This window comes from Cetorhinus maximus, chromosome 11 (assembly GCF_964194155.1).
Source record: "Cetorhinus maximus chromosome 11, sCetMax3.hap1.1, whole genome shotgun sequence".
Lineage (NCBI taxonomy): Eukaryota > Metazoa > Chordata > Chondrichthyes > Lamniformes > Cetorhinidae > Cetorhinus > Cetorhinus maximus.
The window spans coordinates 89,298,599-89,311,701 of NC_135889.1; positions in this window are offsets into that span (position 1 = coordinate 89,298,599).

Sequence of the window (13,103 nt, forward strand, 5' to 3'; positions counted from 1 at the left end):
GGGTGGGGGGGTGTACAATCAATTGAAAATGGTTGATGGAGCACTGGTCTGCCCCCAAACCACCCCCCACCCCACCGCCCCCTCCCCATCACCGCCACACCTGGACTGCCACCTGGAGGTGCATCTATTCTTGGGGCCATGTTTCAGCCTCAGCAAAGGGGTGATTCTCTCAAACCCCTGAACTCACAGATTCTGAAATAGCCCAGAGGTTGAAACATGACAACAAAACAGCAAAACAGCATGCTGGCTGGTCATGGGATACCGCAGGCCCATTCTTCCCTCCTTCATGGCCATTTAAACATTTGGACTGTTATTCCTGGCCATAATATAGGAATGAAGGGGAAAGGGAAAAGGGAAGAGGCTGGCAGCATCACTCAAAGATACTGTTAGAACACTGGAAAGAGAAATATAGTGGACGACACAAAAACAGAATCTATTTGGTTAGAATTAAAGAGCTATTATGCTGTTATGGGATAACCATAGGCCACAATACAGAGAAAAGAGATAGAGGAGATAATTTTAAGCCAAATTGCAGAATGATGCAAGAGCTTTAGATTAGTGATAATGAGAAATGTCAATTATCTAAATATTGTTTGGCAAAAATAACCATGTTTGTTTTTTTTCATTCATGGCATGTGGGCTTCACTGGCTGGGCCAGCATTTATTGCCCATCCCTAGTTGCCCTTGAGAAGGTGGTGGTGAGCGGCCTTCTTGAACCGCTGCAGTCCATGTGGTGTAGGTACACCACAGTGCTGTTGGACAGGGAGTTCCAGGATTTTGACCCAGCGACAGTGAAGGAATGGCAATATATTTCCAAGTCAGGATGGTGAGTGACTTGGAGAGGAACTTCCAGGTGGTGGTGTTCCCATCCTATCTGCTGCCCTTGTCCTTCTAGATGGTACTGGTCGTGGGTTTGGAAGGTGCTGTCTAAGGAGCCTCTTGCAGATGGTACACACTGCTGCTACTATGCATCGGTGGTGGAGGGAGTGAGTGTTTGTGGATGTGGTGCCAATCAAGGGTTGCTTTGTCCTGGATGGTGTCAAGCTTCTTGAGTGTTGTGGGAGTTGCACTCATCCAGGTAAGTACTCATCCAGTGGGGAGTATTCCATCAAACTCCTGACTTGTGCCTTGTAGATGATGGACAGGCTTTGGGGAATCAGGAGGCGAGTTACTCATTGCAGGATTCTGAGCCTCTTACCTGCTCATGTAGCCACAGTATTTATATGGCTAGCCCAGTTCAGTTTCTGGTCAATGGTAACCCCCAGGATGTTGATAGTGGGGGAATTCAGTGATGGTGATGCCATTGTATGTCAAGGGGCGATGGTTAGATTCTCTCCTGTTGGAGACGGCCATTGTCTGGCACTTGTGTAGCGTGAATGTTACTTGCCATTTGTCAGCCCAAGCCTGGATATTGTCCAGGTCTTGCTGCAATTGGACATGGACTGCTTCAGTATTTGAGGAGTCACAAATGGTGCTGAACATTGTGCAATCATCAGCGAACATCCCCACTTCTGACGTTGTGATGGAAGGAAGGTCATTGATGAAGCAGCTGAAGATGGCTGGGCCAAGGACACTACCCTGAGGAACTCTTGCAGTGATGTCCTGGAGCTGAGATGGCTGACCTCCAACAACCACAAGCACCTTCCTTTGTGCTAGGTATGACTCCAACCAGTGAAGAGTTTTCCCTGATTCTCATTGACTCCAGTTTTGCGAGGGCTCTTGATCTCACACTCAGTCAAATGCGGTCTTGATTTCAAGAGCAGTCACTCTCATCTCACCTCATGAGTTCAGCTTTTTTGTCCATGCTTGAACCAAGGCTGTAATGAGGGCAGGAGCTGAGTGGCCCTGGTGGAACCCAAACGGTGTCAGTGATCAGGCCATTGCTAAGCAAGTGCCGCTTGATAGCACTGTTAATGACCTATTCCATTACTTTACTGATGATGGAGAGTAGACTGATGGGGTGGTAATTGGCCGGCTTGGATTTGCCCTGCTTTTTGTGTACAGGACATACCTGGGCAATTTTCCACATAGCCAGGTAGATGCCAGTGCTGTAGCTGGACTGGGACAACTTGGCTAGGGGCGCGGCAAGTTCTGGAGCACTAGTCTTAAGTACTATTGCCAGAATATTGTCAGGGCCCATAGCCTTTGCAGTATCCCATGCCTTCAGCCATTTCTTGATATCATGTGGAGTGAATTAAATTGGCTGAAGACTGGCATCTGTGATGCTGGGGATCTCCAGAGGATGCCAAGATGGATCATCCACTCAGCACTTCTGGCTTAAGATTGTCACAAATGCTTCAGCCTTATCTTTGCACTGATGAGTTGAGCTCTCCCATCATTGAGGATCAGGATATTTGTGGAGTCTCCTCCTCCAGTGTTGTTTAATTGTCCACCACCATTTACGACTGGATGAGGCAGGGCTGCAGAGCTTAGAACTGATCCATTGGTAGTGGGATTGCTTAGCTCTGTCTATCACTTGCTGCTTATGCTGTTTGGCATGTAGTCCTGTGTTATAGCTTCACCAGGTTTATACCTCATTTTTAGGTATGCCAGGTGCTGCTCCTGCACTCTTCATTAAACCCTTGTTGATCCCCTGGATTGATCCTAATGGTAGAGTGGGGGATATGCAGAGCCATAGGGTTACAGATTGTGTTCAATTGCTGCTGCTGATAACCCACAACCTTGAGTTGTTAGAACTGTCAAAATCTACCCCATTTAACACAGTGGTAGTGCCACACAACACGATGGAGGGTATCCTCAATGTGAAGGCGGGACTTAGTCCCACAAGGACCATGCGGTGGTCACTCCTACCAATACTGTCGTGGACAGATGACGCTATGTGCATACCCTCGTAAGCACAATGTAAATACAAATCACTTTTGCCAAAAATGTTTCAGCCTGTTTTTATACACTAAAACCCTCACTGAGAATATTAACAGAATGAAGGTAGCTCTTATCTGTGGGACTGAAGACTGCATTCTGAAATCCATTTCTCAATGACGCCATCAAGAGCAAGGGTTTGTGTGTTTAACAGTGGACGACTGCTTCCCTCTCCAGACCTTCAGATAAGGTAGTGTAGAGTAAAGAGGTAACTGTAATGATAGCTACTGAGCATGTGCGTAAGGAGCTATGTCATAATGATGTCACTCACTGGGAGGAGATGAGTGTGCAGCTACTCAGAGAGTAGATCCAGGGGCAGAATTTTCCTGTCGGCGTGCTGGGTCGGGCCCCGCATGTCTGCTAATACAATGATGCGCGGTGACATCTGGCGAGCGTCCCGACGTCACCGCGCACCATCACAATATTTCATTGGGCGAGCACGCGATGATATCGAGTGCACACCCGCCATCAATTAACGGGCCACTTAAGGCCCTTGACTCACCGACTAATGCTGATTTTTTGGTGCACGTGCGATCTTCGGGTCGACGCACGGGCGCAACGTGCAGGCGGGTACAAAACATTTGTATAAACCTCATCCATGGGCAGGATAAGAGGGCTCACTGGGATCACGAGTGTGCTCTCTCAAGTATCGATTTTTCAAAGTTTTTGAAACTTGCCTGTGTGATCTGCAATACTTCAAAATGCACACCAGCTGCTTTGCCTGGACTCTTAACCCTCAGGTCAGCACTCTGCAGTGAGGAATCTTTTTTTGGCCTGCAGGTTTCTGGAAGCCTTCCCATAGTCAGGGAATGGGAGCTGAACTCTCCACTGAAGACACCTTCTCTGAGGAGGAAGGGAGGGCTAGAAGGGGGTGGAGGCCAAGAGTGCACATTCAGCCTCCAGGGGAGGACAGGCACAGGCACAAGGGGCGAAGGGCCAGGAGGTAGATCAAGGCGGAAGGGGCCACAGGAGACACCGCTGTCCTGCTGCCAGGCTATACAGGCGGCGAAGCAGCTACTTGAATATGTCCGAGGTGCAGCGCCAAAGGAGGCTTCGTCTCTCAAGGGGGACAGTCAACTATATCTGTCAGGTGATTGGGCCTGAGATCTGCGCTAACTATGTAGGTGGACACCCCATGCCAGTGGCTCTAAAGGTCACAGCTGCCCTCAACTTCTATGCCTCTGGCTCCTTCCAGGGGTCGGTCAGTGATCTTTGCAGTGTCTCCCAATCAGTTGTCCACACTTGTGTCAAGCAGGTCAGAGATGCTCTGTTCAGACGGGCATTGACCTCCATCCACTTCCGCTGGGACAAGGCAAGCCAGGCTCAGCGAGCCAGAGACTTCGCGGCGATTGCTGGCTTCCCCAGCATCCAGGGACTGCACACACATGGCCATCAAGGTGCCAGCAGGTGAGCCCGGTTCCTGTGTCAACAGGAAGGGCTTCCACTCCATGAATGTGCAGATAGTGTGTGATCACAGGATGCTGATTTTACAAGCTTGTGCAAGGTACCCAGGTAGCTTCCATGATACCTACATCCTCAGACACTCCCAGGAGCCGGGGCTCTTCAGTGCTCCGGCCCGGCTTGATGAATGGCTGCTGGGTGACAAGGGCTATCCCCTCAGAAGGTGGCTCATGATGCCTCTCCGCCATCCAAGAACAGAAGCTGAGCAGCGGTACAATAGAAGCCACGGCACCACAAGTTCTGTGGTGGAGAGAGACATCGGTCTTCTCAAGATGCACTTCCGATGCCAGGACCACTCAGGGGGTGCATTCCAATACCCCCCAGATCGTGTATCAGTGATAGTGGTTGCATGCTGCACTATCCACAATCTTGCACTGGAAAGGGGAGATGCAATGGATGATGATGTTGACTCAGTGGCTGCGGCTGCACAAGATGAATCCAGCAGTGAGTCCAAGGATGAGCACGCACAGGGAAATGCTGAGGGTGTAGGCGCTGACCCGGGCATACTCCAGGGATACAGGGACATCCGGGAGGCTTTAATCCAACAAACCTTCAGCTAGCACACCATAGATGGACCTCCAGGACAAGCCTGAGCTGTAGGCTCCATACTCGATACCTAAGTGCCAAATCTTCCATGTTAGTAACAATAACTAAGGGCCTTGTTAATAAAGCTGAATGTCCCACAAAGCACTCCTAACATTTTTGGAAAACATACACATGCAGAAGAAAAGAGGCATTCTCAGCCATGGTCACATGTCTGAATTTAATATCACAGGCAAAGAAATTTAATAAAACAAAATGACAAGGATGTTCCAATTCAAAGCAAATCATAAAGACCTCATCTCGGGCCAACACAGAAGCACCAGTGATAAACCTGTGGCCTGCCTAAGGTGCCTTATGTTTACGTTTCCGGGTGCTACGTTTTGGAGCTGCCCCATCGCTGGGAGTGGCTTCTGAGCCAGCCTGCTGACTCTGCTGTCCTGTTGGCCTCCATGACTTTGGTGGTCATCCTCTGGCCTGTGGAGCCTGCGCTGGCCCCGCCTGGGAGGGACTTGCCAGTTCCACAGCTGGCATCTCCCCAGTTGTCGCAGCCTCACAGGATGCTACGGTCACTGGGGGGGGGGGGAGGAATTGCTGCCCTCATCTGGAGCGCCCTGAGAGGAGCCCGCAGAGACAACAGGCAGCTGCTGCGCCGACATGAGGTCACTTTGAACCTCCCTGCTCACCGTGGATGGATGAGCATCAAGCTGGGAAACTTGGTGCCCACACCATCTCCCACACTGGCAATGACCATCTGAGGTTAACGCCGATGCGAGGACTTGATGGTCAGAGCACATCCCCAGGAAGCCCTGATGGGTCTCCTGAAGGAGGGTCTCCATGAGAGTCACCACTCTCTCCATGGAGGATGCATGGCGCTCAAATATGTGCCTCATTGCTTCGGCGTTTGTCCACGTAGACTCCTCCACCACGAAGACCAAGCCAAGTATAGCCTCATGTATCTCCCCCAGATGCTCCCACACACCCGGCCGCATTTCTTGCGCTTGCTGCGTCGCGGACGACTCCAGAGGCACATCATCAGGCACCGACTGCTGTCGCCATGGGCACTCTCTGTCTCTGCCAGCTCCTCCAGCAACTGTGAAGTGCCCTCACTGCTGTGCCCTGGGACACTAGCCGATGTGTTAACTCCCACTGAGGTGCTAGTGTCTGCACAGGTGCCTGCCTGGCAGAGATGGTGTGACGCTGGTGAGACTTCAGGCCCCTCAGGTGTGAGAGGGGGCCCCTGCTGCTCCCCCTCCCGGCCCTGCTCCACTGATGCTGAAAAGAAGAACAAGGACATTGGATCAGTTAACGTGGAGACAATGTCAATGTGTATCCCTGTCCCCCGGATCATTACGCGTTCATCCTTCCATAAGCAATGGTCAAGCCATGTTGCAAACTTCAATCATTGAACATTCAGCACTGCCATGGCTGTTGGGAGAACAAGGCTGACCTCACTGCCGGGCAAACATACCTGCCCGTGGCACCCCAGCCTCACTGACGCCAGTGGACCTGGGTGCATGGCGCCTCTCTAGATCCAGGGCCTCCTGCTCAAACCAGCTGAGAATGGCTAACTGCGCCTGGCTGCCACCAGTCCTCACACACTCTGCCCCATTATGAGCATTCTTCTCCTGAAAATGAGAGAAGAGCATTGATTTGTACAAATTGCACATGGACTCTCTTCGCGCACGACCCATCCCAACCAGAGTGGGACATATCAGGTCTCCAGAGCCTCCTCACCCCGCTGCTGCCGAACACTCACACAAAGATGCTAGGCCTGTTCCCCACCCCTCCACGCACCCCCTCCACCCCCTCCTTGGCCACATGCTGCCCACATTACATTAGCCACCACACGGTATATCCTTCTATAGCAAGGAGGCGCAAGCATGTGGAGTGCAGAGGGCAATAGATGGTTCGTTGCTACGCCATCTTGAAGCTCCCCCTCCCAGCATCTCATCACCCTGACTTGGACATGTCCTGCAGTTCTAGCACAGCGCCTAGGTGCAGCTCCTCCAGGTTGTGCCCAGAACAGTAATGTGGGTCTCAGTGTACCACATGCTGCGGGAGCAGAACCCATCTCCTCACCACCCTCTTAGGGTGACCTCGGCATGGGCAATATCTGCTGGCCCACCCAGCAAAGGATACATGCCATTAATGATTCAATGCAGTCACTACACTCAGACTTGGGCGGGAGGACAGCAGAGGGGAAAGCCGGCCTGCTGGGTTAAGTGCCCAATGCCAACATTGTCCCCACCCTTCCAGAGCGCAACAAATCATTGAAGCGCTTGCGACACTGGATCCAGGTGCACTGCATCACGTCGCGGGAGCTCACCACCTCCGCCACCTCCTCCCAGGCACATTTCGTCATGTGGGGGGGCCTCCTCCTCCTGTCCTGGGGAACCAGCACCTCCCGCTGTACTGCCACTTCTTCGAGGAGGGCAGCAAGTCACTCATTGGAAAAACGAGAGGCGCACTGGCCCCCCACCCTACCCTCCGGCCTGGCCTGCCCCGATGGCCTACCCTCCGGACTTGCATAACCTCCATTGCCCCTCTGCAGAGCCCTTTGCCCAGCTATTGCGAGCAAGATTTACAAGGCTGTCAGGCCTTCCTTTATACAGGCCACCAGGTCGCCATTGGACCCAGTGGATTGAGCACGCCCGCCCACTCCGCTATGCACAGGAGTCGTGAAGTACGCTGGGCGGGCCTTAATTGGCCCACCCGTGTAAAATGGTAGAGCAAACCCGATCAGGAGCGGCGGTCGGGTCCGCACCCGTTTCTGCTCCGTCCCCACCGCCATCCAAAAAATTCTGCCCCAGCTCTTGGTCTTATTTACCCTTTGTAAATAGTTAGCATGTAAAGAAATGGTTTTGAACAAAAGACCATTGTCTCCAGCAAGATCTCTCCTGGATTAAGAAGCCAACGAATCCCAAGATAAACCCACAATAACAGATGGTGGCAGCAGTGACTACACCCATGGGGTGAACGGCAGTAAATGGCAGGAAAAGCTTCAAGAGAAACCCAGCAAAAGTGCAGAATAGCAGGTGAAGGGCTTTGAGGCCACCTCAGCAACTGCAAGAGAACTCCGACCTAGGGTGCACAATGGCTACTACTTTGCCCCGACTAAAATCCCTTCAAAATGTAGACAGATGCAGACAGGCTGTGCAATGGCAAATTTGGCGGAGGTGTTTTACCCAGTACCCCAATGCTTCAGGTCTTGAGAGTAAAGGGAACAAAGATTAAGTCAGCACTTTGTTCAGCACTGTCATGAGCATAGCAGATGATCTGCTGGCCAGGCAGGATGAATAAAGAGACAGCCTCTTACAAGGATATGATCGGAGCCTTTGATTCTTATTTCACTCTGCATAAAATATTGTCAAAGAGAAGGCAAAATTTAATCAGCGTAGTCAAAAACAGGGTGAAGGGATTAATTCATTCTTCAATGAATTGTACTGCCTAGATTAAAATTGTGAATGTGGGATACTAAAAGGCGACCTGATTACAGATAAAATCGTTGTTGTCGTTTTAGATGGGAATCTCTCTGACTTCTTAAAATCTCACTAAGGTTTTAATTTAAGCAAAGCTGTACAACCGGCCAGAGAGGCTGAAGAGTGGAGGTGGAATAAGGCCTTTGTCAGAGATGCGAGGGAAATTTCCCAAGAACAGTCTGATGGAGTCAACCTGTTGTAAAACCGATAGTATAGTAAGGCAGCAAGCAGGAAAACGCCCTGAAGAGTTGCCAACTGCCATTTTCCAAAATTCCTGCTTTGGCGTGAAGAAGGTCCACAGGCAGGAAGAATGCCCTGCCCGAATTGCCCACTACCACGGCTGTGGTGAGTTCAGACGTTTTAAAGTGACCTGCCATTCCAGGAAATCTGTACTTACCAGACAGAAGGAAAAATCTGTGACAGGAACCTCCATTCAAGCAGATGAAGACCTCGACAACCAAGAAAGCACCTTCCTAGGAGAAATAAAGGAAAATAAAAACCGGTACTGCAGTGCTGGCATTGATAATAAATGGGCATCTGACCAAATTCAAGCTTCCTGAACAGGAGCTGGTGTCTCAGTGTGATCTGACAGATTTTCATGGCTGAATAAAGTGACACTACAACCATCCTCTATTCAATTCCATGGTCCAAGGGGGATCAAATTAAATGTTCAAGGCCAGCTAGGTAGACACTAAAATATAAAGATAGAGAAATTTCTGAGACATTGTATGTTATCAAGAATCAAGAATGCTCTTTGTTCAGCAGAAAAACCCGCATAGCTCTGAACCTGCTTAGAAAAGTTGGTGAAGTCAACACAAAAATACAAGATAATGAATTTAGGAGGGAATTCTCCATACTTTTTAAAGGCTTAGGCAGGCTAAAGACCCAACTTCTTTTCCTGCCAAACACCTTGCTACCAAATATCACAGTGAAAGAATATGATCGATCTAGGAAGAAGGAAGAAGCATACCGAACAAGTCAAGCTCGTAAGTTTAACCGGCAAGATAGGGCTCAAGATCTTCTGATTCTCGGAACAGAATGGAAGATATGAATCAGAGACCAGAACCGTGCCGGTGTGGTAACTGACAAGCTACAGCAACCAAGATCATATCTAGTCAAGACACAGGCAGGCATTATTCGAAGGAATAGATCTGCCTTCATTTCAATGGACAGAAAACCATTAATAGTATGGTGCAGAGTACTCTAAATCCCAAGAGAATGTCACACCTACAGAAGCACAAGTGACAACCATCACAAACTGACCTCACAGCAACAGCGTTCCCATCTACCTCAGAAGGAGCCTCAGACAGAATGGCGAAACCACCGAAGAGACTTCCCCTTTAAGAGAAGAGATTTTGGGGGGAGGTTTGGGAGGATGTGTGCATAATAGTCTGGGGATAAACACTTGGGGGTGGGGGGGGAGATGTAGAGTAAAGGGTTAACTCTAATGATTGTTGCTGAGCATAGGCATAAGGAGCTATGTCATAATGATGCCACTCACTGGGAGGAGATGAGCATGAAGCTACTCAGAGAATAGCTCCAGCTATTTCTTCATCTTATTTAATCTTTGTAAATAGTTAGAATGCAAATAAATGCTTTTGAACAAAAGACCATTTCCTCCAGAAAGATCTCTGCTGGGTAAGAAGCCAACAAATCCCAAGATAAACTCACAATAAAAGAAGGAGTAGTACACCAAGGGTTGCAGATTGAGATGCTCCTTGCAGCATTTCTTGTCCATCAATCATTTTCTTTAAGGGAGGATCAATGATCAAATCCAGTTTATCAAATGCACTTCAACCATGAGAGCTGTGTTGAAGGAAACCATCCATTTCCACACTACATTTGAAGCCTTTGTCTTCTAGTGATAGAGGTCGTGCGTTCACAGGTGTGTGGCAGCATTGCATGTTGCAGATGTTGCACAATCCTGAAACTGGATGCTGGTGGTGGATGGCAGTCTTGGTATTATGGATGTTGATGATGGGGGATTCAGCAATGGTAATGTCATTTAAAAGGCGTGATGGTTAGAATCTCTCTTGTAGGACATTGTCATTATCTGGCGCTTGTGTAGTGTGGATGTTATTTGCCACTTATCACCCCAAGCCTGAATGTTGTCCAGTACTTGCTGCATATGTACACACACTGCTTCAGTATCTGAGGAGTTGCAAGTTATACTGACAACTATGCAATCATCAGTGAACATCCCCACTCTGACCTTATGATGGAGGAATGGCCATTGATGAAACAGACGATGAAGGTTGTGCCTAGTACACTACCCTGAGGAACTCCTGCAGTAATGTCCTGGGACTGAGGTGATTGACCTCCACCAACCACAACCAAGTGTTCTAATTGGCTACCTGCTGTTGCTGGGCAGGTAGCCATCACTGTTGGCAGTCTGGCACCATCAAAAGCACATGGAGGCAGGAGCGTGTTGCATAGATGGCCTGACGTGAGGCAATCAAATTTTCATCACTCCCCCTGCCTCCAAAGCAACCTCCACAGGACTAGAACAATTCGGCCCTTAGTTCCTAGAACCTTGTTTTTCATATCACTTACACACGATAGACCAAGTTTCACAGATGAATGTTTCAAATATCTTTGAGAGAATGATTAATATACGCAGAGGGAATAAAACAAACTTTTATGATAACATTATATCATACCCCTGTCTCCCAGCAGAAACATTATGAAAATTTAACATTGACATGTGTCTTTAATTTCAATGTTTTTCTCCCCTCACAGATCATGTTAGCTATTAAGACCATGTTCATCATCTGTTAGCTACTATTCATTTTTATAATTTTAATGAAAGTCCTCTTTGTAACTGTTCCTCTGCATGTTAACAAATTGACATGATCACAAAGTTGCTAATGAATTCATCAAACTTGAATAGTTGCTCATTGGAAGTGAAAATTTGAAACTTGAATATTTTTGTGCAAATGAATGTTATAAATAATTTACTCAAATCTATTAGAAGTTGATTGAATGCTGGAAGTTCTCTTTAATCCAGCAGAATGTGTAATGACAACACTTCTTTTATAAAGAAAATGTAAGGATACAATTTTGGCCCTTGATGTGATAATTGAAAAGTAATTAAGAGCTAAACGGTAATGTTCCTGCATTTCGCCCTCAGTGGTGCAGCACAATGCCAGCCACTGCATCTTGGTTTTCTTCTGTTATTTTTGGTTTTGTGGAGCATAGGTTTATGAAAGAGCTATTAAAATACCTGGGCATTTTGTATCTTACACAATAGCAATGATTGCTTTACCATGACAGCACACTGAGTGCTGCATTATCTCAGTTGTAGGTGTGTAAATACTTAGGTCCATTTTAAATGCCTTTGAAGAGAACAACCTACCCAGCATTCTTCTCTATAGCAACCCACACAGAACTAAATTATGTCTCACCTCATATATATGTGTATGTATTTTGGCATAGTTTTCTGATGCCATTGCTGGTGCAATCTCTTTTGGAAATTTGGAAGGACTTGTGGTCAGAAAAGAAAATCAAGACATCAGGAACTTCCACTGTTGTAGGAAGAGTTGTGAAAATTTATTACAGGAACAAAATGGACAAATCAACTCAAGTTACTCAAAATGGCTTTCACCCTCAGGAAGTAACTCTCCTCTTCAGTCAAGCCAATGTTACGCATTCATAATGCATAAATCTTTAACCTGGAAAAGTAATTCCCAGATCTCACCTTCCATCATTGGGCCTTCTGAATCTGAACATTGGGCACTTATCGAAGATTGAAAAGAAAAGTGACACTTAGAGGTATCTTTCAACACTGTAAGAAAACATGGTGTCGATTTTAAATTTACATGACTAAGTGTAAATTTTATGCAGCTTTGATTAAAATGACATGGGAAATCATAGTGAGTTTTAACTCAACCGGATCTGTTCCTTAATATTTGGATTAATGAGTGAGTTTTAGTAATGCAAAAGAAAACATTCTATCTGTCCAAATAGACATAGGGCGGAATTTTCCATTTTGGAGAAAAAGTGTAGTGACAGGCGGGTTTCACAGTGCATTTCCTGCTTGGCAGCAGGGCAGGAACTTGTGCCAGATTTCACACTCAGAAGCTACTAAGTTATGCATTGGCGAGTAGCTCTCCAAATCTCAAGGCGTTGGGGGCACTGATTCGTTCACCCTGCCGTTACCTAATGGGGTCAAAGGTCCAGGCCCTATATTTAAACGCTACCTGAGCACACACATTCACTCTCTCTAGCCCAGCTTGTGCAGGAAACTTCTTCATATGGATGTACCCAAGAAAAAAGCTGCATCAAGGTTCAGCAATGACTCTCTTGAGGCCCTCATTGTGGAGTCCGCTGTTGTAATATGGGTTTTTTAGTTGTCTCAATTATGAGATCTTGAGATTTGTATATTTAAACATGAACCATTTATTGTTAACCTTTAATTATTTAAAGATCCCAAGTTACTGTCATGCATGGTACTGTTATCTCCATGCAGGCTGATTCTAGAGTGTTCTCTCTGGACTGTTCTCTCAGTCTATTACCATGTGACTCTATACATCATACCATGGGCAGTGCGATTCGCCAGACCCACATTAACCCTTGCTCTGCCAAGCACCTTTACATTTAAATGGCATGCAGGCACATCATACAACATCCCCACCCCCGCCTTTCTTCTCCAAAGAAAAAAAAAACTTCCCTTTCCAACAGAGTATAATGATTTGTAACACAATCTTTACTTGCTTTCCCTGCTCCCCCATCTCAAGTCTC